The sequence below is a fragment of the Oenanthe melanoleuca genome, unplaced genomic scaffold (assembly GCF_029582105.1).
Source record: "Oenanthe melanoleuca isolate GR-GAL-2019-014 unplaced genomic scaffold, OMel1.0 S001, whole genome shotgun sequence".
In the NCBI taxonomy this organism is placed as follows: domain Eukaryota; kingdom Metazoa; phylum Chordata; class Aves; order Passeriformes; family Muscicapidae; genus Oenanthe; species Oenanthe melanoleuca.
This window is the reverse complement of record NW_026612650.1, coordinates 9,438,989-9,446,122: the sequence shown is the minus strand read 5'-3', so window position 1 is coordinate 9,446,122 and position 7,134 is coordinate 9,438,989. Positions and strand designations below refer to the sequence as shown.

Below are 7,134 nucleotides of genomic sequence, written 5' to 3'. Positions count from 1 at the left end.
TGGTTAAAAATAAGAAACAGCAAACCTCTGGGTGTGGCTGCAATCTAAGCTTCAAGTTTTACAGCTTGCTTACAAAATTGTTGATAAGCCTTGCAGCTTTGCATTTCTGGGTTATAAGATTGGGTTTTACTGGCTGTTTGTTAAAACTTGGCTGTTTACTGTCGGCTTGGGGTGTGGGATTTGGGATATTTGGGAAAGGGTGGGGCTGCACACTGTTTTTGCTGCCTTCTAACAGCTCATTTTTCCCTGATAATTTTCCTCCATCCAGCCCTCACTGCTCTCTCAGCCACTGAGAAAGGAACCTGCTGCTGAATTTCTCTGTGCTTGGGAGAAGTTTAATGGTTCCAAACCATTGTGAGTTGCCAAGTGAGGAGCCAAGGTTCCATTGCCATTGTTGGAGGGATTGCTGGGGAGGAAGGCCAGAAGGGGAGCATAGACTATGCCTGGGACAAATGAACATTTTCTCTGGAAATTTAGGATATTGGAGTTGCCTTAGGCACCTCTCTCTGACCAGCTTTCTCTCTGTCATGGATCTGCAGGGGATGAGAAGGATCCTTTCCCAGCAACTTCTCTGCCAAATGAAGACAAGACAAGAAGACTGTGAAGTTTGAACAGTGTTTGTTTCACAGCTCTGCCTGGGGTTTCTGAAGACACCAAACAGGGCTGGCCCTGCAGCCACCCCAGTTTCTGCTTCCTCATTCCTCATTTTGGGAGCAAAGGGAGAGGGAGAGCTGCCCCATCAGGGCAGCACCTGCAGCTTGGCTACAGCTGGGCTGCACTTGAATTTTTGACTCCTTGCTGGGCTTGTGACCAGTATTTGCCAAAAGGAATTCCTGTAGTTGCTGGTATGTTTTTGGTTGTACAGTTTAGTCATTGCAAATGTTGTGTTGTCTTGTGGTGCAAGCAGTGGGGAATGCTCTGAAGCTGTAACCTGCCATCCCATGGGGCCTTTGTAGTGTCATTTTCCATAAAACATCAAGTTTTGTGGGGCTCTTTGGGCAAAGGAATGCATTGCCATGATCTGCTGGCAAACTTGCAAAAGAAAATAATCAGGATGGGCCTGGCAGAAGGGCTGGGAGGCTGTAAAAATCCTCTCCATAAAGAGGCAGCTGCTGAAAGTCAAAAAGCTTTGCAGGTCCTCTTTGAGTAAAGTGAGTCCAGTCACTGACTGTCTTCTGCCAGATGTGCCTGTTGGATGGATCCAAGCAAATGTTTTCTCTCTCCCTCCTTTTTTTCCAGAGATTTCTGCTGCACAAACCAGGAGATGTGACCAGATGGCCTGACCTCATGCACTGAATGAGACAGAATTTACAGTGACTGTGACTGGAACCCAAGGGCCTTAACTGGGTCTCCAGGATGTGAATAGTTCCATGTTCTCTGTTCTGTTGGAGCCTTAGAAACAGTTCTGTTTTGTAAAGTTTCTTTCTGTTCAATGCAAAGCACCTGCATATTTTTGTTTGTTTGTTTTAAATACAGTTTTAAGTTCTTTTAGTTAACCTTGGGAAAACTTTGTGGTTTTTGAGGGCAATGCTTTTCTGCATTGCAAAAGAAGAGATGGGGGGTGGTACCTGCCTTTAAAATGATCAAGTACAATGAATTTTCTGAATGACTCCATCTGCTGATGGTCTATAAATGTTGAATATTATCAATAACTATTATGAATAACTAACAGGACAATATTCACACCTATTGCTGACAAGAAATCTGCACTCAGATTGTTACTGAGGGTCTTGCTCAGTTTCAGCCTTGTCAGATCTAAATTTGGGTGGCAAAATGACACCCAAGGAGTGGCTGGAAACAGCTCTACCTGTCTCCTGTGCTGGAGGGATGGGGCTCACAGGGAGGATTCCTACTTGGGCTGCTTTTTGGGATTTGGATTGGTGAGGGTGGGAAACTGCAGTGGATCTGGGATTGTTTGGGCATTGTTGTGAGTCTGAGAGCTTCCAGGGAGAGGAATCCCTTCTGATAAAGGAGAGATTAAGGGGCTGAATGTAGAACATGAGGCACATTTTGCATGTGGGTATGTGCCTGAAAGCACTGGTGGTCTCAGTGAGTGTCCAGGAGCAGAACTTGGTACCAAAGTAGGGTGTCCTTCCAGTGGGAGAGGACTTGGGCTCCCTCTCCCGCAGGAAGCCACACTCTAGGATGGGCCCAAAGACTTAGAAACCTGTCAAGGGGACCCAAAAGGCAATAATGAGCTGTTTGCAAGCACTTTTCCCTTGCCACACTGACAGTGGAGGCAGCATCCACAGCATTGGTGTGTTCAGTTGACACCCTTCTCTTCCCAGAGATTTCCTGGAAATTAAGCTTGCAGTATGGCTCAAGGGGTTATTTTTTTTTCAGAGAAGTCATGCTTCTGTGAAAAAAACAACCCCAAATCCCTTCAAGTTCTGCAGTCACCTTTTAGTTGAATTTGATGGGCTTTGGAGCAATGTTATTTATAGAAGATGTTTAGAGTCAAGTTCAAAAAACTGTTAAACAAAAAGTTTTATTTGTACAAGTAGTTTCTTTATGCCTCAAACACAGCTGAGCAGCTTCCTTTCTACAATTGTATTCCCCCTATTCCCCCACAATCAACTGTATTGCAATATGAAAGTAAGTTTATTTGTAATGGTCATAAAATAGTCAATAAAACATGGATGTTTGATATCAGTGATTGATTCTGGAATCTTCATTTATCACCATGCTAGTCCAGTGAGTTGACAGCCTTGCCTACCCAAAGATTTCCTGTGGTGTGCCAGCAGCCTCCTGCCATCCTCCCCCAGTGTGTGCCTGCTTAGCCCTCTGCTGCTGTCACATCCTTCCCTGTCTCTGACAGACCTGTGTGAGTGTGGAGAGAAGGATGGGATCCCAAAATAACTGGACTTACAAGAAAGAATTATCTTTTTTTCCCACATCATTTCATGGTGAATAAACAGGTCTAACATTTAGCTGTTTGTAAAACACCTGTTTGTGTGTTTGAGGCTCAAGAAAATGAGCAGCAAATAAATACCAGCAACACTCGTGCATTTCCAAAAGGGTTTCTGTAGAAAGGGCTCCTGCCTGGAGTCATTCTGCCTTCTGGCCCTGCAGGACCACTGGGATCATGGCTGGGTCTTCCTGCATCTTCAAGGGCCTGGCCTTTTATGTTCACTTTATTAATGTTCACTTTATTATTTCAGGATAAGCTGCCCTAATGGATGGAAGGAAGGTCCATGCTCCCCCTCCCCATTTTACCTATCAAACCTTTTTTTCACTCCTTGTCCCTGGAGTTATGCCTGCCCATAGCAGGAGGGTTGGAACTAAACTATCTTTAATGTCTCTTTCAACCCAAGCCATTCTATGAAATAATAGAAAATTTTTAAAAATCCACTGTATTTCAACCTCAAGCCAGGTCAGGGGCCTGCAAAGGGTTAGGAAAGATGCTCATTGGTTTCACTTGGGCCTATTTTAGGACATGAATGAGATGACTTTCTAACCTGTTCATTTTGTCTGCCAGCTTTGACCTTCTATGAGTGAGGAAAGCTTTAATTAAGGACAGTAATTGACCTTCTGCTCAAAACCAGTGACCAGTGGGTGTGAATCAGCACACAGACATGCAGTGACATTTCTGCCACTCCCAGAACAGCCAGAGCTGCACAGTTGCCTGCTTAGAGCACAGTGGCATTAAAATGCCACAAAGTGGCAGCAACACCAGCCCCACAGACTGAGCCAGGGAGGAATTACAAACACAAGTTTTCATCTCCTGGCTGGCTGTGCTTTATTTGCTACCAGTTCCAGTAGAGGAAACGTGCAAAGCTTTAGAAAACAAATACAGATGTGGCAAAAGCAGCCAGAAAAAAAAAAAAAAAAAATTAAGTGGAGTATCTGGAACAGAGTACTTGGATTTGCAAAACTCTGCACTTCAGTGATACCAAAAATACTTCCAAGAACAGTTTCAATCTAAATAAGCACAGAAAGACTCATTTGACTGTGAGAACAATTTAGAGTTAAGAATTTCCCAGTAATTTGTTCGAATTAAGCTTGAATGGGCTTGAATGTCAATTTCTATCACCTATTGACAACTTGTTTGTGAAACAAATTTCAGTGTCATTTGCTGTGGGAGCCACAGTCCCATCACAAGGGATCTTGCTGCAGACCCAGCAAACCAAGTGCTGCTTCTTGTTCCCATCCTGCTCTGGGGAATTAGGTTGGGGCTGGAAATTGGGGAATTTGGCTGGGAAACCCTGTAGTCAGTGGTTTCCTGCAGCTTGTTTCCAACTCCAACATTTCCACAATGGAAATGTTGCTGCAAGTGGAGGTAAGGGAACAGAGCTTGCAGCCAGGACATAGGAGGCACCCTGATTTTAAGTAACTGCACACAAAAAGCTCAGTTTTCTGCAGGGCTGCATCCCTCTGTGGCAGGGGTTTCTAGTTGAAGTCATTTTCCCAGCCAGTGTTCAAACAGGAAGGAAGTCTGCAGTCTTTCTGATAGGAGTGCATGCATGTATTTGGTTTATATTTTAAAATATGCAAATATGCTTGCCTTCTAAAATTTTCTCTTCTTAGCTGAGTATTTTAGCAGGATGTCGAATCCAAAGAGTTTTGCTGCCAGCATGGCCCTATTAGGAATGAGATTCTGCTGGGAAAGAGGAGTATTAAATAGTATTTGAGGCTGGGAAAGTATCACTAAATGGATCCCAATCCCTTTGAACATAAATAAACAAGGTGTGGGGGTAGGGCCTCCTGTCACTGTGCGGCTGCTCTGTTCTTCAGCATGGAGTGCGGGGGACATTCCTTTGTCATCACTGTCCCCTTGTTGGAAGTTTTGCACTTTTTGTGCTTTCTGACACTCTTTCTGACTCTTAGGGGAATACTATTTTTGACTTTTGAAAAGTCTTCCAAATTTGTGTAATAAAATTAAAGTCATGGGTGTGTAGTTAGAAGTCTGTGGTGACACATGGTGAAGGGTTTGGAATTTAGGGTTTTTAGAATATAGTAATAGGTATGGGACAAGATGGAAGTTCTTAGGTGTTATTTCTTTCCTCCATTTTTCTTCTTTTTCATGCTTTCAAATAGTAGTTTATAGTTAGATAGAAAATCCCTCAGTGCAGGTCACTGGTGTTTGGTTATTAGGTCAAAAGTATAAACAATATAGGTGTTCTTAATTGGATAGTTAGCCTTTAAAAGACTTTGTAACTAACTAGATTAATCTCCATTTTGCTTACTTTTAACTAGCAGCTGGAAGTGTTACAGAACTCTCTATACTTTAGATAAGATTTAATAAACAACTAAGTCCAAACGAAAAATTAATCTCCTTCGTGTTTCCATCCTGACTCTAACTGAAGACAAAAAAACCAAGCCACTAATTAAGTAGTACAACTAACCCCTAACCCAAAAACACCCAAGTGGAGTTACATGAAGAGTTGTGGGGGTTTTTAGTTTTGATTTGGAGTTTCTGGAAGTTTTCTGAATTGTTTTTTTAAGGTGTTTGTTTGGATTGTTGTGACATGTTGTGACGACTTATTCTGCTGTATGTCTTTATTATTTGAGGCAGGGTTGGCTGTGGATCAGACAAGGTACTAATTATGTGTTTGTATTTTTTATTGGTATTTGCAAAAGCTAAGCTTTGAAGTAGATGGGGATGTGCTGTTTCATTACTGCATTGGTTTTTTATTGCTTGAGTTAGGTGATTTATGAAAGCGAATGACTTAAGATACTTTCTGTTTTACTTTTGTAGATATGCTTTTTGGAACTTTAGAAGGTTGGATTTGTATAATCGTTTTGAGTTGTATTTTTGATATTTGAGAGTACATCTCGAGGCTGGGCATTGTTTGATCTTGATATTTATCACGAGGAACTTTTTTTGTTAATTCTTTTAAATGTGAGGCTTGCATGTGGACTTTTGGCATAGGATTTTTAAAATTTGGTGAGAGCTCTTTTTTATTTGACTTTTTATAACATGAATTGTGCATTTGTTAAGATTGTTATGGTAATATATTTGCAGTTAAAAGGTACAAATTGTAATTACTGAAGGTGCTTTTTAACAGTTGTTTGAAGCATGGAGAGTTTTGGTTTTTTTTAATTGTTTGACTTAGGTCTTTAATTACATTGAGTCAGGGGTGCTCATATGGAATTTGTATTTTTTTATTATTATTATAATTGACTGGCATAATTATTAGTTATGTTGATGCCATGTTGAAATTTTTTTCAACTAACAACTTACATCCCCTTGCCAGGACAGATGTTAAATCACAACAGCCTTATGTGCAGGCAGTTTGTCACCACAGTAATCTTGTATTTTTATTTCTTGTTATACTGTGTCGTCATTAGCACATTTCCAGCAATAGCAATTCTAAAAGCAGTTCTGTACAAAATCTATTTAGCTGTGGTGCCATCCAAGATTAACAATGTGGGACACCAGTGTTCTGGGAACAGGGCTGTTCCTTGTAAGGCTGCTTTGCAGTTTCCTTGCCAGTCCTTAGGGATACACCTCCAGAGCCGTGAACATGAGTGCTGGGGCGGGGCTGTGCATTGAAATACAAATGAGATGCCTGGTTTAGGATCCTGCTCAGAGCTAGTACAGTGTGAATTCCAGCTCTTCCCACATGGCAGAGAATCCCAGAGCTGATTTCCCTGCTGAACACTTCCCCCTTTTGTACCTGGCAGGTGCTGTGGTCAGTGTGGTCCAGGCACGTGAGGCACCCACAGGCTGCACCCACGGGTGTCACAATTTTCCACCAAGAGGAGAAATGGATCAGCTGGCAACCTGCACTGCCAGGCTACCTGGTTTGACAGTCGCGGCCATTTGGTAGAAAACTCAGGTTTTTTGTTAGCCAGGACATCCATCTGGTCCCAGAGAGGACACAAGGTAACAAGCCACAAGGGTAACCACATCCCTGTGAGGAGGTGCAGCCCATGGCGGTAATGCAGGATTCTCTCTGTGTTGACAAATATTCACTGCAGACACCAAAAAATACTCGAGGCTCTAATGTTTCCCAGCACAGTATGCTCCAGACACACAACAAACGAGGTGCTTTGAAGTAAAAATGTTTCATTGCAACGTTTCATTATTTACAGTACCGTTCACTTTGTCCCTGGGTGCTACCAAAGTGCAAAGCCATTTTGGTTATGAAACACTAATCTTAGAAAATTAGCATTTTATTTACTTTGCTG

General features: G+C 42.2%; 1 long non-coding RNA gene across 1 annotated transcript; it reads left to right on the top strand.

The window, feature by feature from the left end:
• Positions 1–228: 228 nt before the first annotated feature.
• Positions 229–1,318, top strand: LOC130266229 (uncharacterized). The gene is made up of 3 exons (XR_008842784.1): positions 229–354; positions 540–614; positions 1,240–1,318. It is a non-coding gene; the product is annotated as an uncharacterized LOC130266229 (long non-coding RNA).
• Positions 1,319–7,134: the final 5,816 nt, after the last annotated feature.